The sequence below is a fragment of the Amia ocellicauda genome, unplaced genomic scaffold (genome assembly GCF_036373705.1).
Source record: "Amia ocellicauda isolate fAmiCal2 unplaced genomic scaffold, fAmiCal2.hap1 HAP1_SCAFFOLD_73, whole genome shotgun sequence".
Lineage (NCBI taxonomy): Eukaryota > Metazoa > Chordata > Actinopteri > Amiiformes > Amiidae > Amia > Amia ocellicauda.
Window position 1 is genome coordinate 218,377 of NW_027103000.1, and position 22,455 is coordinate 240,831.

The window sequence follows — 22,455 nt, forward strand, 5'->3', positions numbered from 1 at the left end:
TTGCATGTATTGTATTTTCAAGTGTGTGCATTCATCCTGTTGTCATTTTGTTATGAAAGCACAAGAATCATTCAACAGGTTGCTGAGACAAATGTAAACCAGTAAAACATATGAAGAGAAACAAACCTTGAATATAAGTTCAGTTGTTTAAACAATTGACAAACTATGGTGAGGGGGTAAGAAAACACACAAATCCAGCAGCTCCTGTATTTCAATACACCGGAACCCAATATTATTGGCGAGTCGGGTAGTCCATCATCACAGTTCGAGGGCAGGCATCATTTCAGTAATTTCATCCCGTTGCATTCACATCCGTGCCTTGAATGAGATTGAATGTGATCTTTGCTCTCAAGTATGTTCCCAAGTTTTACACTTTTGTGCTTTGCATGAATGGGAATGGAACCGTGTGTGTTGAATGAGGCTCCTTGTGAGCACTGAACTTTGTCCGGTGGAGTTCCTTTTTGTGTTGCTGTAATTGTGTCATTTCTCGATGAGAAAGATTAGGCAACATTTAGTCACTTCTAGCCATGATGCTCAATTTATTTACGAATGTACCCTAGTTACTAGGGACCGTTTACGTTGGAGAACAAGATCTATTGTATGCCTGTGTATTTGGGGAAGTCAAATCTGAAATAATGATGAAATTGTGTGTATCAAAAGTTAAGACTCGTGATTTGTCGCCCTCTGGTGTGTAAAAGGTGCAAAAGCTTACAGCACCTGGTATTTCCAGGCGGTCTACCATCCAAGTACTGACCAGGCCCGAGCCTGCTTGGCTTCCGAGATCGGTCGAGATCGGGCGTATTCAGGCTAGTATGGCTGTAAGCGAGGGAGGCTGTCCCTGACGCTCTACTTAAAGGGAAGGCAATATCCGATTCTGCCGTTCATACTTACAGTTGAACTGTCTCTCTACTCTAAAGCCCGGGACACACCAGCGCGCCGCAGACAGTCCCTGCTAACACGCCACGTTGTGGCAACATTGTGGCAACGTTGTGCGTTAGCTGGGGTGCCACACCAGACCGGAACTATATATTACAAAACGAACACATTGTCTTGATAAAACAGCTGTAATTGAGTGCCTGACACGCCAGTCAAGCGCAATCTTGAGAAGGTGTGCATTTCAGTAAGGATTTCAATTGACATGCAGTATGAAACTGAAAGGAGGTTGCATCACTATGATGCATAACATTGCATGTATTGTATTTTCAAGTGTGTGCATTCATCCTGTTGTCATTTTGTTTTGAAAGCAGAAGAATCATTCAACAGGTTGCTGAGACAAATGTAAACCAGTAAAACATATGAAGAGAAACAAACCTTGAATATAAGTTCAGTTGTTTAAACATTTGACAAACTATGGTGAGGGGGTAAGAAAACACACAAATCCAGCAGCTCCTGTATTTCAATACACCAGAACCCAATATTATTGGCGAGTCGGGTAGTCCATCATCACAGTTCGAGGGCAGGCATCATTTCAGTAATTTCATCCCGTTGCATTCACATCCGTGCCTTGAATGAGATTGAATGTGATCTTTGCTCTCAAGTATGTTCCCAAGTTTTACACTTTCGTGCTTTGCATGAATGGGAATGGAACCGTGTGTGTTGAATGAGGCTCCTTGTGAGCACTGAACTTTGTCCGGTGGAGTTCCTTTTTGTGTTGCTGTAATTGTGTCATTTCTCGATGAGAAAGATTAGGCAACATTTAGTCACTTCTAGCCATGATGCTCAATTTATTTACGAATGTACCCTAGTTACTAGGGACCGTTTACGTTGGAGAACAAGATCTATTGTATGCCTGTGTATTTGGGGAAGTCAAATCTGAAATAATGATGAAATTGTGTGTATCAAAAGTTAAGACTCGTGATTTGTCGCCCTCTGGTGTGTAAAAGGTGCAAAAGCTTACAGCACCTGGTATTTCCAGGCGGTCTACCATCCAAGTACTGACCAGGCCCGAGCCTGCTTGGCTTCCGAGATCGGTCGAGATCGGGCGTATTCAGGCTAGTATGGCTGTAAGCGAGGGAGGCTGTCCCTGACGCTCTACTTAAAGGGAAGGCAATATCCGATTCTGCCGTTCATACTTACAGTTGAACTGTCTCTCTACTCTAAAGCCCGGGACACACCAGCGCGCCGCAGACAGTCCCTGCTAACACGCCACGTTGTGGCAACATTGTGGCAACGTTGTGCGTTAGCTGGGGTGCCACACCAGACCGGAACTATATATTACAAAACGAACACATTGTCTTGATAAAACAGCTGTAATTGAGTGCCTGACACGCCAGTCAAGCGCAATCTTGAGAAGGTGTGCATTTCAGTAAGGATTTCAATTGACATGCAGTATGAAACTGAAAGGAGGTTGCATCACTATGATGCATAACATTGCATGTATTGTATTTTCAAGTGTGTGCATTCATCCTGTTGTCATTTTGTTTTGAAAGCAGAAGAATCATTCAACAGGTTGCTGAGACAAATGTAAACCAGTAAAACATATGAAGAGAAACAAACCTTGAATATAAGTTCAGTTGTTTAAACATTTGACAAACTATGGTGAGGGGGTAAGAAAACACACAAATCCAGCAGCTCCTGTATTTCAATACACCAGAACCCAATATTATTGGCGAGTCGGGTAGTCCATCATCACAGTTCGAGGGCAGGCATCATTTCAGTAATTTCATCCCGTTGCATTCACATCCGTGCCTTGAATGAGATTGAATGTGATCTTTGCTCTCAAGTATGTTCCCAAGTTTTACACTTTCGTGCTTTGCATGAATGGGAATGGAACCGTGTGTGTTGAATGAGGCTCCTTGTGAGCACTGAACTTTGTCCGGTGGAGTTCCTTTTTGTGTTGCTGTAATTGTGTCATTTCTCGATGAGAAAGATTAGGCAACATTTAGTCACTTCTAGCCATGATGCTCAATTTATTTACGAATGTACCCTAGTTACTAGGGACCGTTTACGTTGGAGAACAAGATCTATTGTATGCCTGTGTATTTGGGGAAGTCAAATCTGAAATAATGATGAAATTGCGTGTATCCAAAGTTAAAACTCGTGATTTGTCGCCCTCTGGTGTGCAAAAGCTTACAGCACCTGGTATTCCCAGGCGGTCTCCCATCCAAGTACTGACCAGGCCCGAGCCTGCTTGGCTTCCGAGATCGGACGAGATCGGGCGTATTCAGGCTAGTATGGCCATAAGCCAGGGAGGCTGTTCCTGACGCTCTACTTAAAGGGAAGGCAATATCCGTTTCTGCCGTTCATACTTACAGTTGAACTGTCTCTCTACTCTAAAGCCCGGGACACACCAGCGCGCCGCAGACAGTCCCTGCTAACACGCCACGTTGTGGCAACGTTGTGCGTTAGCTGGGGTGCCACACCAGACCGGAACTATATTTTACAAAACGAACACATTGTCTTGATAAAACAGCTGTAATCGAGAGCCTGACACGCCAGTCAAGCGCAATCTTGAGAAGGTGTGCATTTCAGTAAGGATTTCAATTGACATGCAGTATGAAACTGAAAGGAGGTTGCATCACTATGATGCATAACATTGCATGTATTGTATTTTCAAGTGTGTGCATTCATCCTGTTGTCATTTTGTTTTGAAAGCAGAAGAATCATTCAACAGGTTTCTGAGACAAATGTAAACCAGTAAAACATATGAAGAGAAACAAACCTTGAATATAAGTTCAGTTGTTTAAACATTTGACAAACTATGGTGAGGGGGTAAGAAAACACACAAATCCAGCAGCTCCTGTATTTCAATACACCAGAACCCAATATTATTGGCGAGTCGGGTAGTCCATCATCACAGTTCGAGGGCAGGCATCATTTCAGTAATTTCATCCCGTTGCATTCACATCCGTGCCTTGAATGAGATTGAATGTGATCTTTGCTCTCAAGTATGTTCCCAAGTTTTACACTTTCGTGCTTTGCATGAATGGGAATGGAACCGTGTGTGTTGAATGAGTCTCCTTGTGAGCACTGAACTTTGTGCGGTGGAGTTCCTTTTTGTGTTGCTGTAATTGTGTCATTTCTTGATGAGAAAGATTAGGCAACATTGAGTCACTTCTAGCCATGATGCTCAATTAATTTACGAATGTACCCTAGTTACTAGGGACCGTTTACGTTGGAGAACAAGATCTATTGTATGCCTGTGTATTTGGGGAAGTAAAATCTGAAATAATGATGAAATTGTGTGTATCCAAAGTTAAAACTCGTGATTTGTCGCCCTCTGGTGTGTAAAAGGTGCAAAAGCTTACAGCACCTGGTATTCCCAGGCGGTCTCCCATCCAAGTACTGACCAGGCCCGAGCCTGCCTGGCTTCCGAGATCGGTCGAGATCGGGCGTATTCAGGCTAGTATGGCCGTAAGCCAGGGAGGCTGTCCTTGACGCTCTACTTAAAGGGAAGGCAATATCCGTTTCTGCCGATCATACTTACAGTTGAACTGTCTCTCTACTCTAAAGCCCGGGACACACCAGCGCGCCGCAGACAGTCCCTGCTAACACGCCACGTTGTGGCAACGTTGTGGCAACGTTGTGCGTTAGCTGGGGTGCCACACCAGACCGGAACTATATTTTACAAAACGAACACATTGTCTTGATAAAACAGCTGTAATTGAGTGCCTGACTTGCCAGTCAAGCGCAATCTTGAGATGGTGTGCATTTCAGTAAGGATTTCAATTGACATGCAGTATGAAACTGAAAGGAGGTTGCATCACTATGATGCATAACATTGCATGTATTGTATTTTCAAGTGTGTGCATTCATCCTGTTGTCATTTTGTTTTGAAAGCACAAGAATCATTCAACAGGTTGCTGAGACAAATGTAAACCAGTAAAACATATGAAGAGAAACAAACCTTGAATATAAGTTCAGTTGTTTAAACATTTGACAAACTATGGTGAGGGGGTAAGAAAACACACAAATCCAGCAGCTCCTGTAGTTCAATACACCGGAACCCAATATTATTGGCGAGTCGGGTAGTCCATCATCACAGTTCGAGGGCAGGCATTATTTCAGTAATTTCATCCCGTTGCATTCACATCCGTGCCTTGAATGAGATTGAATGTGATCTTTGCTCTCAAGTATGTTCCCAAGTTTTACACTTTCGTGCTTTGCATGAATGGGAATGGAACCGTGTGTGTTGAATGAGGCTCCTTGTGAGCACTGAACTTTGTCCGGTGGAGTTCCTTTTTGTGTTGCTGTAATTGTGTCATTTCTCGATGAGAAAGATTAGGCAACATTTAGTCACTTCTAGCCATGATGCTCAATTTATTTACGAATGTACCCTAGTTACTAGGGACCGTTTACGTTGGAGAACAAGATCTATTGTATGCCTGTGTATTTGGGGAAGTCAAATCTGAAATAATGATGAAATTGTGTGTTTCAAAAGTTAAAACTCGTGATTTGTCGCCCTCTGGTGTGTAAAAGGTGCAAAAGCTTACAGCACCTGGTATTTCCAGGCGGTCTACCATCCAAGTACTGACCAGGCCCGAGCCTGCTTGGCTTCCGAGATCGGACGAGATCGGGCGTATTCAGGCTAGTATGGCTGTAAGCCAGGGAGGCTGTCCCTGACGCTCTACTTAAAGGGAAGGCAATATCCGTTTCTGCCGTTCATACTTACAGTTGAACTGTCTCTCTACTCTAAAGCCCGGGACACACCAGCGCGCCGCAGACAGTCCCTGCTAACACGCCACGTTGTGGCAACATTGTGGCAACGTTGTGCGTTAGCTGGGGTGCCACACCAGACCGGAACTATATATTACAAAACGAACACATTGTCTTGATAAAACAGCTGTAATTGAGTGCCTGACACGCCAGTCAAGCGCAATCTTGAGAAGGTGTGCATTTCAGTAAGGATTTCAATTGACATGCAGTATGAAACTGAAAGGAGGTTGCATCACTATGATGCATAACATTGCATGTATTGTATTTTCAAGTGTGTGCATTCATCCTGTTGTCATTTTGTTTTGAAAGCAGAAGAATCATTCAACAGGTTGCTGAGACAAATGTAAACCAGTAAAACATATGAAGAGAAACAAACCTTGAATATAAGTTCAGTTGTTTAAACATTTGACAAACTATGGTGAGGGGGTAAGAAAACACACAAATCCAGCAGCTCCTGTATTTCAATACACCAGAACCCAATATTATTGGCGAGTCGGGTAGTCCATCATCACAGTTCGAGGGCAGGCATCATTTCAGTAATTTCATCCCGTTGCATTCACATCCGTGCCTTGAATGAGATTGAATGTGATCTTTGCTCTCAAGTATGTTCCCAAGTTTTACACTTTCGTGCTTTGCATGAATGGGAATGGAACCGTGTGTGTTGAATGAGGCTCCTTGTGAGCACTGAACTTTGTCCGGTGGAGTTCCTTTTTGTGTTGCTGTAATTGTGTCATTTCTCGATGAGAAAGATTAGGCAACATTTAGTCACTTCTAGCCATGATGCTCAATTTATTTACGAATGTACCCTAGTTACTAGGGACCGTTTACGTTGGAGAACAAGATCTATTGTATGCCTGTGTATTTGGGGAAGTAAAATCTGAAATAATGATGAAATTGCGTGTATCCAAAGTTAAAACTCGTGATTTGTCGCCCTCTGGTGTGTAAAAGATGCAAAAGCTTACAGCACCTGGTATTCCCAGGCGGTCTCCCATGCAAGTACTGACCAGGAACGAGCCTGCTTAGCTTCCGAGATCGGACGAGATCGGGCGTATTCAGACTAGTATGGCCGTAAGCCAGGAATGCTGTCCCTGACGCTCTACTTAAAGGGAAGGCAATATCCGTTTCTGCCGTTCATACTTACAGTTGAACTGTCTCTCTACTCTAAAGCCCGGGACACACCAGCGCGCCGCAGACAGTCCCTGCTAACACGCCACGTTGTGGCAACATTGTGGCAACGTTGTGCGTTAGCTGGGGTGCCACACCAGACCGGAACTATATTTTACAAAACGAACACATTGTCTTGATAATACAGCTGTAATTGAGTGCCTGACATGCCAGTCAAGCGCAATCTTGAGAAGGTGTGCATTTCAGTAAGGATTTCAATTGACATGCAGTATGAAACTGAAAGGAGGTTGCATCACTATGATGCATAACATTGCATGTATTGTATTTTCAAGTGTGTGCATTCATCCTGTTGTCATTTTGTTTTGAAAGCACAAGAATCATTCAACAGGATGCTGAGACAAATGTAAACCAGTAAAACATATGAAGAGAAACAAACCTTGAATATAAGTTCAGTTGTTTAAACATTTGACAAACTATGGTGAGGGGTAAGAAAACACACAAATCCAGCAGCTCCTGTATTTCAATACACCAGAACCCAATATTATTGGCGAGTCGGGTAGTCCATCATCACAGTTCGAGGGCAGGCATCATTTCAGTAATTTCATCCCGTTGCATTCACATGCGTGCCTTGAATGAGATTGAATGTTATCTTTACTCACAAGTACGTTCCCAAGTTTTACACTTTCGTGGTTTGCATGAATGGGAATGGAACCGTGTGTGTTGAATGATGCTCCTTGTGAGCACTGAACTTTGTGCGGTGGAGTTCCTTTTTTGTTGCTGTAATTGTGTCATTTCTTGATGAGAAAGATTAGGCAACATTTAGTCACTTCTAGCCATGATGCTCAATTTATTGACGAATGTACCCTAGTTACTAGGGACCGTTTACGTTGGAGAACAAGATCTATTGTATGCCTGTGTATTTGGGGAAGTAAAATCTGAAATAATTATGAAATTGTGTGTATCCAAAGTTAAAACTCGTGATTTGTCGCCCTCTGGTTTATTAAAAGGTGCAGAAGCTTACAGCACCTGGTATTCCCAGGCGGTCTCCAACCCAAGTACTGAGCAGGCCCGAGCCTGCTTAGCTTCCGAGATCGGACGAGATCGGGCGTATTCAGGCTAGTATGGCCGCAAGCCAGTGAGGCTGTCCCTGACGCTCTACTTAAAGGGAAGGCAATATCCGTTTCTGCCGTTCATACTTACAGTTGAACTGTCTCTCTACTCTAAAGCCCGGGACACACCAGCGCGCCGCAGACAGTCCCTGCTAACACGCCACGTTGTGGCAACGTTGTGGCAACGTTGTGCGTTAGCTGGGGTGCCACACCAGACCGGAACTATATTTTACAAAACGAACACATTGGCTTGATAAAACAGCTGTAATTGAGTGCCTGACACGCCAGTCAAGCGCAATCTTGAGAAGGTGTGCATTTCAGTAAGGATTTCAATTGACATGCAGTATGAAACTGAAAGGAGGTTGCATCACTATGATGCATAACATTGCATGTATTGTATTTTCAAGTGTGTGCATTCATCCTGTTGTCATTTTGTTTTGAAAGCAGAAGAATCATTCAACAGGTTGCTGAGACAAATGTAAACCAGTAAAACATATGAAGAGAAACAAACCTTGAATATAAGTTCAGTTGTTTAAACATTTGACAAACTATGGTGAGGGGGTAAGAAAACACACAAATCCAGCAGCTCCTGTATTTCAATACACCAGAACCCAATATTATTGGCGAGTCGGGTAGTCCATCATCACAGTTCGAGGGCAGGCATCATTTCAGTAATTTCATCCCGTTGCATTCACATCCGTGCCTTGAATGAGATTGAATGTTATCATTACTCTCAAGTACGTTCCCAAGTTTTACACTTTCGTGCTTTGCATGAATGGGAATGGAACCGTGTGTGTTGAATGATGCTCCTTGTGAGCACTGAACTTTGTCCGGTGGAGTTCCTTTTTTGTTGCTGTAATTGTGTCATTTCTCGATGAGAAAGATTAGGCAACATTTAGTCACTTCTAGCCATGATGCTCAATTTATTTACGAATGTACCCTAGTTACTAGGGACCGTTTACGTTGGAGAACAAGATCTATTGTATGCCTGTGTATTTGGGGAAGTCAAATCTGAAATAATGATGAAATTGCGTGTATCCAAAGTTAAAACTCGTGATTTGTCGCCCTCTGGTGTGTAAAAGATGCAAAAGCTTACAGCACCTGGTATTCCCAGGCGGTCTCACATCCAAGTACTGACCAGGCCCGAGCCTGCTTAGCTTCCGAGATCGGACGAGATCAGGCGTATTCAGGCTAGTATGGCCGTAAGCCAGGGAGGCTGTCCCTGACGCTCTACTTAAAGGGAAGGCAATATCCGTTTCTGCCGCTCATACTTGCAGTTGAACTGTCTCTCTACTCTAAAGTCCGGGACACACCAGCGCGCCGCAGACAGTCCCTGCTAACACGAAACGTTGTGGCAACGTTGTGCGTTAGCTGGGGTGCCACACCAGACCGGAACTATATATTACAAAACGAACACATTGTCTTGATAATACAGCTGTTATTGAGTGCCTGACACGCCAGTCAAGCGCAATCTTGAGAAGGTGTGCATTTCAGTAAGGATTTCAATTGACATGCAGTATGAAACTGAAAGGAGGTTGCATCACTATGATGCATAACATTGCATGTATTGTATTTTCAAGTGTGTGCATTCATCCTGTTGTCATTTTGTTTTGAAAGCAGAAGAATCATTCAACAGGTTGCTGAGACAAATGTAAACCAGTAAAACATATGAAGAGAAACAAACCTTGAATATAAGTTCAGTTGTTTAAACATTTGACAAACTATGGTGAGGGGGTAAGAAAACACACAAATCCAGCAGCTCCTGTATTTCAATACACCAGAACCCAATATTATTGGCGAGTCGGGTAGTCCATCATCACAGTTCGAGGGCAGGCATCATTTCAGTAATTTCATCCCGTTGCATTCACATCCGTGCCTTGAATGAGATTGAATGTTATCATTACTCTCAAGTACGTTCCCAAGTTTTACACTTTCGTGCTTTGCATGAATGGGAATGGAACCGTGTGTGTTGAATGATGCTCCTTGTGAGCACTGAACTTTGTCCGGTGGAGTTCCTTTTTTGTTGCTGTAATTGTGTCATTTCTTGATGAGAAAGATTAGGCAACATTTAGTCACTTCTAGCCATGATGCTCAATTTATTGACGAATGTACCCTAGTTACTAGGGACCGTTTACGTTGGAGAACAAGATCTATTGTATGCCTGTGTACTTGGGGATGTAAAATCTGAAATAATGATGAAATTGCGTGTATCCAAAGTTAAAACTCGTGATTTGTCGCCCTCTGGTTTGTAAAAGGTGCAAAAGCTTACAGCAACTGGTATTCCCAGGCGGTCTCCCATCCAAGTACTGACGAGGCCCAAGCCTGCTTAGCTTCCGAGATCGGACGAGATCGGGCGTATTCAGGCTAGCATGGCCGTAAGCCAGGGAGGCTGTCCCTGACGCTCTACTTAAAGGGAAGGCAATATCCGTTTCTGCCGCTCATACTTGCAGTTGAACTGTCTCTCTACTCTAAAGTCCGGGACACACCAGCGCACCGCAGACAGTCCCTGCTAACACGAAACGTTGTGGCAACGTTGTGCGTTAGCTGGGGTGCCACACCAGACCGGAACTATATATTACAAAACGAACACATTGTCTTGATAATACAGCTGTAATTGAGTGCCTGACACGCCAGTCAAGCGCAATCTTGAGAAGGTGTGCATTTCAGTAAGGATTTCAATTGACATGCAGTATGAAACTGAAAGGAGGTTGCATCACTATGATGCATAACATTGCATGTATTGTATTTTCAAGTGTGTGCATTCATCCTGTTGTCATTTTGTTTTGAAAGCAGAAGAATCATTCAACAGGTTGCTGAGACAAATGTAAACCAGTAAAACATATGAAGAGAAACAAACCTTGAATATAAGTTCAGTTGTTTAAACATTTGACAAACTATGGTGAGGGGGTAAGAAAACACACAAATCCAGCTGCTCCTGTATTTCAATACACCAGAACCCAATATTATTGGCGAGTCGGGTAGTCCAACATCACAGTTCGAGGGCAGGCATCATTTCAGTAATTTCATCCCGTTGCATTCACATCCGTGCCTTGAATGAGATTGAATGTGATCTTTGCTCTCAAGTATGTTCCCAAGTTTTACACTTTCGTGCTTTGCATGAATGGGAATGGAACCGTGTGTGTTGAATGAGGCTCCTTGTGAGCACTGAACTTTGTCCGGTGGAGTTCCTTTTTGTGTTGCTGTAATTGTGTCATTTCTCGATGAGAAAGATTAGGCAACATTTAGTCACTTCTAGCCATGATGCTCAATTTATTTACGAATGTACCCTAGTTACTAGGGACCGTTTACGTTGGAGAACAAGATCTATTGTATGCCTGTGTATTTGGGGAAGTCAAATCTGAAATAATGATGAAATTGCGTGTATCCAAAGTTAAAACTCGTGATTTGTCGCCCTCTGGTGTGTAAAAGATGCAAAAGCTTACAGCACCTGCTATTCCCAGGCGGTCTCCCATCCAAGTACTGACCAGGCCCGAGCCTGCTTGGCTTCAGAGATCGGACGAGATCGGGCGTATTCAGGCTAGTATTTTCCGTAAGCCAGGGAGGTTGTCCCTGACGCTCTACTTAAAGGGAAGGCAATATCCGTTTCTGCCGTTCATACTTACAGTTGAACTGTCTCTCTACTCTAAAGCCCGGGACACACCAGCGCGCCGCAGACAGTCCCTGCTAACACGCCACGTTGTGGCAGCGTTGTGGCAACGTTGTGCGTTAGCTGGGGTGCCACACCAGACCGGAACTATATATTACAAAACGAACACATTGTCTTGATAAAACAGCTGTAATTGAGTGCCTGACACGCCAGTCAAGCGCAATCTTGAGAAGGTGTGCATTTCAGTAAGGATTTCAATTGACATGCAGTATGAAACTGAAAGGAGGTTGCATCACTATGATGCATAACATTGCATGTATTGTATTTTCAAGTGTGTGCATTCATCCTGTTGTCATTTTGTTTTGAAAGCAGAAGAATCATTCAACAGGTTGCTGAGACAAATGTAAACCAGTAAAACATATGAAGAGAAACAAACCTTGAATATAAGTTCAGTTGTTTAAACATTTGACAAACTATGGTGAGGGGGTAAGAAAACACACAAATCCAGCAGCTCCTGTATTTCAATACACCAGAACCCAATATTATTGGCGAGTCGGGTAGTCCATCATCACAGTTCGAGGGCAGGCATCATTTCAGTAATTTCATCCCGTTGCATTCACATCCGTGCCTTGAATGAGATTGAATGTGATCTTTGCTCTCAAGTATGTTCCCAAGTTTTACACTTTCGTGCTTTGCATGAATGGGAATGGAACCGTGTGTTTTGAATGAGGCTCCTTGTGAGCACTGAACTTTGTCCGGTGGAGTTCCTTTTTGTGTTGCTGTAATTGTGTCATTTCTCGATGAGAAAGATTAGGCAACATTTAGTCACTTCTAGCCATGATGCTCAATGTATTTACGAATGTACCCTAGTTACTAGGGACCGTTTACGTTGGAGAACAAGATCTATTGTATGCCTGTGTATTTGGGGAAGTCAAATCTGAAATAATGATGAAATTGCGTGTATCCAAAGTTAAAACTCGTGATTTGTCGCCCTCTGGTGTGTAAAAGATGCAAAAGCTTACAGCACCTGGTATTCCCAGGCGGTCTCCCATCCAAGTACTGACCAGGCCCGAGCCTGCTTAGCTTCCGAGATCGGACGAGATCGGGCGTATTCAGGCTAGTATGGCAGTAAGCCAGGGAGGCTGTCCCTGACGCTCTACTTAAAGGGAAGGCAATATCCGTTTCTGCCGCTCATACTTACAGTTGAACTGTCTCTCTACACTCATGCCGGGGACACACCAGCGCGCCGCAGACAGTCCCTGCTAACACGCCACGTTGTGGCAACGTTGTGCGTTAGCTGGGGTGCCACACCAGACCGGAACTATATTTTACAAAAAAAAACACATTGTCTTGATAAAACAGCTGTAATTGAGTGCCTGACACGCCAGTCAAGCGCAATCTTGAGAAGGTGTGCATTTCAGTAAGGATTTCAATTGACATGCAGTATGAAAATGAAAGGAGGTTGCATCACTATGATGCATAACATTGCATGTATTGTATTTTCAAGTGTGTGCATTCATCCTGTTGTCATTTTGTTTTGAAAGCAGAAGAATCATTCAACAGGTTGCTGAGACAAATGTAAACCAGTAAAACATATGAAGAGAAACAAACCTTGAATATAAGTTCAGTTGTTTAAACATTTGACAAACTATGGTGAGGGGGTAAGAAATGACACAAATCCAGCAGCTCCTGTATTTCAATACACCAGAAGCCAATATTATTGGCGAGTCGGGTAGTCCATCATCACAGTTCGAGGGCAGGCATCATTTCAGTAATTTCATCCCGTTGCATTCACATCCGTGCCTTGAATGAGATTGAATGTGATCTTTGCTCTCAAGTATGTTCCCAAGTTTTACACTTTCGTGCTTTGCATGAATGGGAATGGAACCGTGTGTGTTGAATGAGGCTCCTTGTGAGCACTGAACTTTGTCCGGTGGAGTTCCTTTTTGTGTTGCTGTAATTGTGTCATTTCTTGATGAGAAAGATTAGGCAACATTTAGTCACTTCTAGCCATGATGCTCAATTTAGTTACGAATGTACCCTAGTTACTAGGGACCGTTTACGTTGGAGAACAAGATCTATTGTATGCCTGTGTATTTGGGGAAGTAAAATCTGAAATAACGATGAAATTGTGTGTATCCAAAGTTAAAACTCGTGATTTGTCGCCCTCTGGTGTGTAAAAGGTGCAAAAGCTTACAGCACCTGGTATTCCCAGGCGGTCTCCCATCCAAGTACTGACCAGGCCCGAGCCTGCTTGGCTTCCGAGATCGGACGAGATCGGGCGTATTCAGGCTAGTATGGCCGTAAGCCAGGTAGGCTGTCCACGACGCTCTACTTAAAGGGAAGGCAATATCCGTTTCTGCCGTTCATACTTACAGTTGAACTGTCTCTCTACTCTAAAGCCCGGGACACACCAGCGCGCCGCAGACAGTCCCTGCTAACACGCCACGTTGTGGCAACGTTGTGGCAACGTTGTGCGTTAGCTGGGGTGCCACACCAGACCGGAACTATATTTTACAAAACGAACACATTGTCTTGATAAAACAGCTGTAATTGAGTGCCTGACACGCCAGTCAAGCGCAATCTTGAGAAGGTGTGCATTTCAGTAAGGATTTCAATTGACATGCAGTATGAAACTGAAAGGAGGTTGCATCACTATGATGCATAACATTGCATGTATTGTATTTTCAAGTGTGTGCATTCATCCTGTTGTCATTTTGTTTTGAAAGCAGAAGAATCATTCAACAGGTTGCTGAGACAAATGTAAACCAGTAAAACATATGAAGAGAAACAAACCTTGAATATAAGTTCAGTTGTTTAAACATTTGACAAACTATGGTGAGGGGGTAAGAAAACACACAAATCCAGCAGCTCCTGTATTTCAATACACCAGAACCCAATATTATTGGCGAGTCGGGTAGTCCATCATCACAGTTCGAGGGCAGGCATCATTTCAGTAATTTCATCCCGTTGCATTCACATCCGTGCCTTGAATGAGATTGAATGTGATCTTTGCTCTCAAGTACGTTCCAAAGTTTTACACTTTCGTGCTTTGCATGAATGGGAATGGAACCGTGTGTGTTGAATGAGACTCCTTGTGAGCACTGAACTTTGTCCGGTGGAGTTCCTTTTTGTGTTGCTGTAATTGTGTCATTTCTCGATGAGAAAGATTAGGCAACATTTAGTCACTTCTAGCCATGATGCTCAATTTATTTACGAATGTACCCTAGTTACTAGGGACCGTTTACGTTGGAGAACAAGATCTATTGTATGCCTGTGTATTTGGGGAAGTAAAATCTGAAATAATTATGAAATTGTGTGTATCCAAAGTTAAAACTCGTGATTTGTCGCCCTCTGGTGTGTAAAAGGTGCAGAAGCTTACAGCACCTGGTATTCCCAGGCGGTCTCCCATCCAAGTACTGACCAGACCCGAGCCTGCTTGGCTTCAGAGATCGGACGAGATCGGGCGTATTCAGGCTAGTATGGCCGTAAGCCAGGGAGGCTGTCCCTGACGCTCTACTTAAAGGGAAGGCAATATCCGTTTCTGCCGCTCATACTTGCAGTTGAACTGTCTCTCTACTCTAAAGTCCGGGACACACCAGCGCGCCGCAGACAGTCCCTGCTAACACGAAACGTTGTGGCAACGTTGTGCGTTAGCTGGGGTGCCACACCAGACCGGAACTATATTTTACAAAACGAACACATTGTCTTGATAATACAGCTGTAATTGAGTGCCTGACACGCCAGTCAAGCGCAATCTTGAGAAGGTGTGCATTTCAGTAAGGATTTCAATTGATATGCAGTATGAAACTGAAAGGAGGTTGCATCACTATGATGCATAACATTGCATGTATTGTATTTTCAAGTGTGTGCATTCATCCTGTTGTCATTTTGTTTTGAAAGCAGAGGAATCATTCAACAGGTTGCTGAGACAAATGTAAACCAGTAAAACATATGAAGAGAAACAAACCTTGAATATAAGTTCAGTTGTTTAAACATTTGACAAACTATAGTGAGGGGGTAAGAAAACACACAAATCCAGCAGCTCCTGTATTTCAATACACCAGAACCCAATATTATTGGCGAGTCAGGTAATCCATCATCACAGTTCGAGGGCAGGCATCATTTCAGTAATTTCATCCCGTTGCATTCACATGCGTGCCTTGAATGAGATTGAATGTGATCTTTGCTCTCAAGTATGTACCCAAGTTTTACACTTTCGTGCTTTGCATGAATGGGAATGGAACCGTGTGTGTTGAATGATGCTCCTTGTGAGCACTGAACTTTGTCCGGTGGAGTTCCTTTTTGTGTTGCTGTAATTGTGTCATTTCTCGATGAGAAAGATTAGGCAACATTTAGTCACTTCTAGCCATGATGCTCAATTTATTTACGAATGTACCCTAGTTAATAGGGACCGTTTACGTTGGAGAACAAGATCTATTGTATGCCTGTGTATTTGGGGAAGTCAAATCTGAAATAATGATGAAATTGCGTGTATCCAAAGTTAAAACTCGTGATTTGTCGCCCTCTGTTGTGTAAAAGGGGCAAAAGCTTACAGCACCTGGTATTCCCAGGCAGTGTCCCATCCAAGTACTGACCAGGCCCGAGCCTGCTTAGCTTCCGAGAACGGACGAGATCGGGCGTATTCAGGCTAGTATGGCCATAAGCCATGGAGGCTGTCCCTGACGCTCTACTTAAAGGGAAGGCAATATCCGTTTCTGCCGTTCATACTTACAGTTGAACTGTCTCTCTACTCTAAAGCCCGGGACACACCAGCGCGCCGCAGACAGTCCCTGCTAACACGCAACGTTGTGGCAACGTTGTGCGTTAGCTGGGGTGCCACACCAGAGCGGAACTATATATTACAAAACGAACACATTGTCTTGATAAAACAGCTGTAATTGAGTGCCTGACACGCCAGTCAAGCGCAATCTTGAGAAGGTGTGCATTTCAGTAAGGATTTCAATTGACATGCAGTATGAAACTGAAAGGAGGTTGCATCACTATGATGCATAACATTGCATGTATTGTATTTTCAAGTGTGTGCATTCATCCTGTTGTCATTTTGTTTTGAAAGCAGAAGAATCATTCAACAGGTTGCTGAGACAAATGTAAATCAGTAAAACATATGAAGAGAAACAAACCTTGAATATAAGTTCAGTTGTTTAAACATTTGACAAACTATGGTGAGGGGGTAAAAAAACACACAAATCCAGCAGCTCCTGTATTTCAATACACCAGAACCCAATATTATTGGCGAGTCAGGTAATCCATCATCACAGTTCGAGGGCAGGCATCATTTCAGTAATTTCATCCCGTTGCATTCACTTGCGTGCCTTGAATGAGATTGAATGTGATCTTTGCTCTCAAGTATGTACCCAAGTTTTACACTTTCGTGCTTTGCATGAATGGGAATGGAACCGTGTGTGTTGAATGATGCTCCTTGTGAGCACTGAACTTTGTCCGGTGGAGTTCCTTTTTGTGTTGCTGTAATTGTGTCATTTCTTGATGAGAAAGATTAGGCAACATTTAGTCACTTCTAGCCATGATGCTCAATTTATTTACGAATGTACGCTGTTTACTAGGGACCGTTTACGTTGGAGAACAAGATCTATTGTATGCCTGTGTATTTGGGGAAGTCAAATCTGAAATAATGATGAAATTGCGTGTATCCAAAGTTAAAACTCGTGATTTGTCGCCCTCTGGTGTGTAAAAGATGCAAAAGCTTACAGCACCTGGTATTCCCAGGTGGTCTCCCATCCAAGTACTGACCAGGCCCGAGCCTGCTTAGCTTCCGAGATCGGACGTATTCAGGCTAGTATGGCCGTAAGCCAGGGAGGCTGTCCCTGACGCACTACTTAAAGGGAAGGCAATATCCGTTTCTGCCGCTCATACTTGCAGTTGAACTGTCTCTCTACTCTAAAGTCCGGGACACACCAGCGCGCCGCAGACAGTCCCTGCTAACATGCCACGTTGTGGCAACATTGTGCGTTAGCTGGGGTGCCACACCAGACCGGAACTATATTTTACAAAACGAACACATTGTCTTGATAAAACAGCTGTAATTGAGTGCCTGACACGCCAGTCAAGCGCAATCTTGAGAAGGTGTGCATTTCAGTAAGGATTTCAATTGACATGCAGTATGAAACTGAAAGGAGGTTGCATCACTATGATGCATAACATTGCATGTATTGTATTTTCAAGTGTGTGCATTCATCCTGTTGTCATTTTGTTTAAAAAGCAGAAGAATCATTCAACAGGTTGCTGAGACAATTGTAAACCAGTAAAACATATGAAGAGAAACAAACCTTGAATATAAGTTCAGTTGTTTAAACATTTGACAAACTATGGTGAGGGGGTAAGAAAACACACAACCAGCAGCTTCTGTATTTCAATACACCAGAACCCAATTTTATTGGCGAGTCGGGTAGTCCATCATCACAGTTCGAGGGCAGGCATCATTTCAGTAATTTCATCCCGTTGCATTCACATCCGTGCCTTGAATGAGATTGAATGTGATCTTTACTCTCAAGTATATTCCCAAGTTTTACACTTTCGTGGTTTGCATGAATGGGAATGGAACCGTGTGTGTTGAATGAGGCTCCTTGTGAGCACTGAACTTTGTCCAGTGGAGTTCCTTTTTGTGTTGCTGTAATTTTGTCATTTCTTGATGAGAAAGATTAGGCAACATTTAGTCACTTCTAGCCATGATGCTCAATTTATTTATGAATGTACACTAGTTACTAGGGACCGTTGACGTTGGAGAACAAGATCTATTGTATGCCTGTGTATTTGGGGAAGTAAAATCTGAAATAATGATGAAATTGCGTGTATCCAAAGTTAAATCTCGTGATTTGTCGCCCTCTGTTGTGTAAAAGGTGCAAAAGCTTACAGCACCTGGTATTCCCAGGCGGTCTCCCATTCAAGTACTGACCAGGCCCGAGCCTGCTTAGCTTCCGAGATCGGACGAGATCGGGCGTATTCAGGCTAGTATGGCCGTAAGCCAGGGAGGCTGTCCCTGACGCTCTACTTAAAGGGAAGGCAATATCCGTTTCTGCCGTTCATACTTACAGTTGAACTATCTCTCTACTCTAAAGCCCGGGACACACCAGCGCGCCGCAGACAGTCCCTGCTAACATGCCACGTTGTGGCAACGTTGTGCGTTAGCTGGGGTGCCACACCAGACCGGAACTATATTTTACAAAACGAACACATTGTCTTGATAATACAGCTGTAATTGAGTGCCTGACACGCCAGTCAAGCGCAATCTTGAGAACGTGTGCATTTCAGTAAGGATTTCAATTGACATGCAGTGTGAAACTGAAAGGAGGTTGCATCACTATGATGCATAACATTGCATGTATTGTATTTTCAAGTGTGTGCATTCATCCTGTTGTTATTTTGTTTTGAAAGCAGACGAATCATTCAACAGGTTGCTGAGACAAATATAAACCAGTAAAACATATGAAGAGAAACAAACCTTGAATATAAGTTCAGTTGTTTAAACATTTGACATACTATGGTGAGGGGGTAAGAAAACACACAAATCCAGCAGCTCCTGTATTTCAATACACCAGAACCCAATATTAATGGCGAGTCGGGTAGTCCATCATCACAGTTCGAGGGCAGGCATCATTTCAGTAATTTCATCCCGTTGCATTCACATCCGTGCCTTGAATGAGATTGAATGTGATCTTTGCTCTCAAGTATGTTCCCAAGTTTTACACTTTCGTGCTTTGCATGAATGGGAATGGAACCGTGTGTGTTGAATGAGGCTCCTTGTGAGCACTGAACTTTGACCAGTGGAGTTCCTTTTTGTGTTGCTGTAATTGTGTCATTTCTCGATGAGAAAGATTAGGCAACATTTAGTCAATTCTAGCCATGATGCTCAATTTATTTACGAATGTACCCTAGTTACTAGGGACCGTTTACGTTGGAGAACAAGATCTATTGTATGCCTGTGTATTTGGGGAAGTCAAATCTGAAATAATGATGAAATTGCGTGTATCCAAAGTTAAAACTCGTGATTTGTCGCCCTCTGGTGTGTAAAAGATGCAAAAGCTTACAGCACCTGGTATTCCCAGGCGGTCTCCCATCCAAGTACTGATCAGGCCCGAGCCTGCTTAGCTTCCGAGATCGGACGAGATCGGGCGTATTCAGGCTAGTATGGCCGTAAGCCAGGGAGGCTATCCCTGACGCTCTACTTAAAGGGAAGGCAATATCCGTTTCTGCCGCTCATACTTGCAGTTGAACTGTCTCTCTACTCTAAAGTCCGGGACACACCAGCGCGCCGCAGACAGTCCCTGCTAACACGAAACGTTGTGGCAACGTTGTGCGTTAGCTGGGGTGCCACACCAGACCGGAACTATATTTTACAAAACGAACACATTGTCTTGATAAAACAGCTGTAATTGAGTGCCTGACACGCCAGTCAAGCGCAATCTTGAGAAGGTGTGCATTTCAGAAAGGATTTCAATTGACATGCAGTATGAAACTGAAAGGAGGTTGCATCACTATGATGCATAACATTGCATGTATTGTATTTTCAAGTGTGTGCATTCATCCTGTTGTCATTTTGTTTTGAAAGCAGAAGAATCATTCAACAGGTTGCTGAGACAAATGTAAACCAGTAAAACATATGAAGAGAAACAAACCTTGAATATAAGTTCAGTTGTTTAAACATTTGACAAACTATGGTGAGGGGGTAAGAAAACACACAAATTCAGCAGCTCCTGTATTTCAATACACCAGAACCCAATATTATTGGCGAGTCGGGTAGTCCATCATCACAGTTCGAGGGCAGGCATCATTTCAGTAATTTCATCCCGTTGCATTCACATCCGTGCCTTGAATGAGATTGAATGTGATCTTTGCTCTCAAGTATGTTCCCAAGTTTTACACTTTCGTGCTTTGCATGAATGGGAATGGAACCGTGTGTGTTGAATGAGGCTCCTTGTGAGCACTGAACTTTGTCCGGTGGAGTTCCTTTTTGTGTTGCTGTAATTGTGTCATTTCTCGATGAGAAAGATTAGGCAACATTTAGTCACTTCTAGCCATGATGCTCAATTTATTTACGAATGTACCCTAGTTACTAGGGACCGTTTACGTTGGAGAACAAGATCTATTGTATGCCTGTGTATTTGGGGAAGTCAAATCTGAAATAATGATGAAATTGCGTGTATCCAAAGTTAAAACTCGTGATTTGTCGCCCTCTGGTGTGTAAAAGATGCAAAAGCTTACAGCACCTGGTATTCCCAGGCGGTCTCCCATCCAAGTACTGACCAGGCCCGAGCCTGCTTGGCTTCCGAGATCGGACGAGATCGGGCGTATTCAGGCTAGTATGGCCGTAAGCCAGGGAGGCTGTCCCTGACGCTCTACTTAAAGGGAAGGCAATATCCGTTTCTGCCGTTCATACTTACAGTTGAACTGTCTCTCTACTCTAAAGCCCGGGACACACCAGCGCGCCGCAGACAGTCCCTGCTAACACGTCACGTTGTGGCAACATTGTGGCAACGTTGTGCGTTAGCTGGGGTGCCACACCAGACCGGAACTATGTATTACAAAACGAACACATTGTCTTGATAAAACAGCTGTAATTGAGTGCCTGACACGCCAGTCAAGCGCAATTTTGAGAAGGTGTGCATTTCAGTAAGGATTTCAATTGACATGCAGTATGAAACTGAAAGGAGGTTGCATCACTATGATGCATAACATTGCATGTATTGTATTTTCAAGTGTGTGCATTCATCCTGTTGTCATTTTGTTTTGAAAGCAGAAGAATCATTCAACAGGTTGCTGAGACAAATGTAAACCAGTAAAACATATGAAGAGAAACAAACCTTGAATATAAGTTCAGTTGTTTAAACATTTGACAAACTATGGTGAGGGGGTAAGAAAACACACAAATCCAGCAGCTCCTGTATTTCAATACACCAGAACCCAATATTATTGGCGAGTCGGGTAGTCCATCATCACAGTTCGAGGGCAGGCATCATTTCAGTAATTTCATCCCGTTGCATTCACATCCGTGCCTTGAATGAGATTGAATGTGATCTTTGCTCTCAAGTATGTTCCCAAGTTTTACACTTTCGTGCTTTGCATGAATGGGAATGGAACCGTGTGTGTTGAATGAGGCTCCTTGTGAGCACTGAACTTTGACCAGTGGAGTTCCTTTTTGTGTTGCTGTAATTGTTTCATTTCTCGATGAGAAAGATTAGGCAACATTTAGTCAATTCTAGCCATGATGCTCAATTTATTTACGAATGTACCCTAGTTACTAGGGACCGTTTACGTTGGAGAACAAGATCTATTGTATGCCTGTGTATTTGGGGAAGTCAAATCTGAAATAATGATGAAATTGCGTGTATCCAAAGTTAAAACTCGTGATTTGTCGCCCTCTGGTGTGTAAAAGATGCAAAAGCTTACAGCACCTGGTATTCCCAGGCGGTCTCCCATCCAAGTACTGATCAGGCCCGAGCCTGCTTAGCTTCCGAGATCGGACGAGATCGGGCGTATTCAGGCTAGTATGGCCGTAAGCCAGGGAGGCTATCCCTGACGCTCTACTTAAAGGGAAGGCAATATCCGTTTCTGCCGCTCATACTTGCAGTTGAACTGTCTCTCTACTCTAAAGTCCGGGACACACCAGCGCGCCGCAGACAGTCCCTGCTAACACGAAACGTTGTGGCAACGTTGTGCGTTAGCTGGGGTGCCACACCAGACCGGAACTATATTTTACAAAACGAACACATTGTCTTGATAAAACAGCTGTAATTGAGTGCCTGACACGCCAGTCAAGCGCAATCTTGAGAAGGTGTGCATTTCAGAAAGGATTTCAATTGACATGCAGTATGAAACTGAAAGGAGGTTGCATCACTATGATGCATAACATTGCATGTATTGTATTTTCAAGTGTGTGCATTCATCCTGTTGTCATTTTGTTTTGAAAGCAGAAGAATCATT

General features: G+C 43.4%; 17 non-coding genes and 2 pseudogenes across 17 annotated transcripts; all 19 read right to left on the reverse strand.

Moving 5' to 3' along the window:
- Window positions 1–705: 705 nt before the first annotated feature.
- On the reverse strand, window positions 706–824 carry LOC136742256 (5S ribosomal RNA). The gene has a single exon (XR_010814876.1). It is a non-coding gene; the product is annotated as a 5S ribosomal RNA (ribosomal RNA).
- Window positions 825–1,890: 1,066 nt separating this feature from the next.
- On the reverse strand, window positions 1,891–2,009 carry LOC136742258 (5S ribosomal RNA). Its single transcript, XR_010814878.1, has one exon. It is a non-coding gene; the product is annotated as a 5S ribosomal RNA (ribosomal RNA).
- A 1,057-nt stretch (window positions 2,010–3,066) lies between these two features.
- LOC136742123 (5S ribosomal RNA) lies at window positions 3,067–3,185 on the reverse strand. Its single transcript, XR_010814751.1, has one exon. It is a non-coding gene; the product is annotated as a 5S ribosomal RNA (ribosomal RNA).
- A 1,055-nt stretch (window positions 3,186–4,240) lies between these two features.
- LOC136742245 (5S ribosomal RNA) lies at window positions 4,241–4,359 on the reverse strand. The gene has a single exon (XR_010814867.1). It is a non-coding gene; the product is annotated as a 5S ribosomal RNA (ribosomal RNA).
- A 1,066-nt stretch (window positions 4,360–5,425) lies between these two features.
- LOC136742234 (5S ribosomal RNA) lies at window positions 5,426–5,544 on the reverse strand. Its single transcript, XR_010814857.1, has one exon. It is a non-coding gene; the product is annotated as a 5S ribosomal RNA (ribosomal RNA).
- Window positions 5,545–6,610: 1,066 nt separating this feature from the next.
- LOC136742265 (5S ribosomal RNA) lies at window positions 6,611–6,729 on the reverse strand. The gene has a single exon (XR_010814884.1). It is a non-coding gene; the product is annotated as a 5S ribosomal RNA (ribosomal RNA).
- A 1,065-nt stretch (window positions 6,730–7,794) lies between these two features.
- Window positions 7,795–7,913, reverse strand: LOC136742248 (5S ribosomal RNA). Its single transcript, XR_010814869.1, has one exon. It is a non-coding gene; the product is annotated as a 5S ribosomal RNA (ribosomal RNA).
- A 1,065-nt stretch (window positions 7,914–8,978) lies between these two features.
- LOC136742217 (5S ribosomal RNA) lies at window positions 8,979–9,097 on the reverse strand. Its single transcript, XR_010814841.1, has one exon. It is a non-coding gene; the product is annotated as a 5S ribosomal RNA (ribosomal RNA).
- Window positions 9,098–10,151: 1,054 nt separating this feature from the next.
- On the reverse strand, window positions 10,152–10,270 carry LOC136742262 (5S ribosomal RNA). Its single transcript, XR_010814882.1, has one exon. It is a non-coding gene; the product is annotated as a 5S ribosomal RNA (ribosomal RNA).
- A 1,055-nt stretch (window positions 10,271–11,325) lies between these two features.
- LOC136742297 (uncharacterized) lies at window positions 11,326–11,445 on the reverse strand (annotated as a pseudogene).
- A 1,066-nt stretch (window positions 11,446–12,511) lies between these two features.
- LOC136742088 (5S ribosomal RNA) lies at window positions 12,512–12,630 on the reverse strand. The gene has a single exon (XR_010814718.1). It is a non-coding gene; the product is annotated as a 5S ribosomal RNA (ribosomal RNA).
- A 1,056-nt stretch (window positions 12,631–13,686) lies between these two features.
- On the reverse strand, window positions 13,687–13,805 carry LOC136742028 (5S ribosomal RNA). Its single transcript, XR_010814661.1, has one exon. It is a non-coding gene; the product is annotated as a 5S ribosomal RNA (ribosomal RNA).
- A 1,066-nt stretch (window positions 13,806–14,871) lies between these two features.
- On the reverse strand, window positions 14,872–14,990 carry LOC136742240 (5S ribosomal RNA). The gene has a single exon (XR_010814862.1). It is a non-coding gene; the product is annotated as a 5S ribosomal RNA (ribosomal RNA).
- Window positions 14,991–16,045: 1,055 nt separating this feature from the next.
- LOC136742242 (5S ribosomal RNA) lies at window positions 16,046–16,164 on the reverse strand. Its single transcript, XR_010814864.1, has one exon. It is a non-coding gene; the product is annotated as a 5S ribosomal RNA (ribosomal RNA).
- A 1,055-nt stretch (window positions 16,165–17,219) lies between these two features.
- On the reverse strand, window positions 17,220–17,328 carry LOC136742291 (uncharacterized; annotated as a pseudogene).
- A 1,053-nt stretch (window positions 17,329–18,381) lies between these two features.
- On the reverse strand, window positions 18,382–18,500 carry LOC136742006 (5S ribosomal RNA). Its single transcript, XR_010814640.1, has one exon. It is a non-coding gene; the product is annotated as a 5S ribosomal RNA (ribosomal RNA).
- A 1,055-nt stretch (window positions 18,501–19,555) lies between these two features.
- LOC136741987 (5S ribosomal RNA) lies at window positions 19,556–19,674 on the reverse strand. The gene has a single exon (XR_010814622.1). It is a non-coding gene; the product is annotated as a 5S ribosomal RNA (ribosomal RNA).
- Window positions 19,675–20,729: 1,055 nt separating this feature from the next.
- On the reverse strand, window positions 20,730–20,848 carry LOC136742029 (5S ribosomal RNA). Its single transcript, XR_010814662.1, has one exon. It is a non-coding gene; the product is annotated as a 5S ribosomal RNA (ribosomal RNA).
- Window positions 20,849–21,914: 1,066 nt separating this feature from the next.
- Window positions 21,915–22,033, reverse strand: LOC136741989 (5S ribosomal RNA). Its single transcript, XR_010814623.1, has one exon. It is a non-coding gene; the product is annotated as a 5S ribosomal RNA (ribosomal RNA).
- Between the last annotated feature and the right edge of the window lie 422 nt (window positions 22,034–22,455).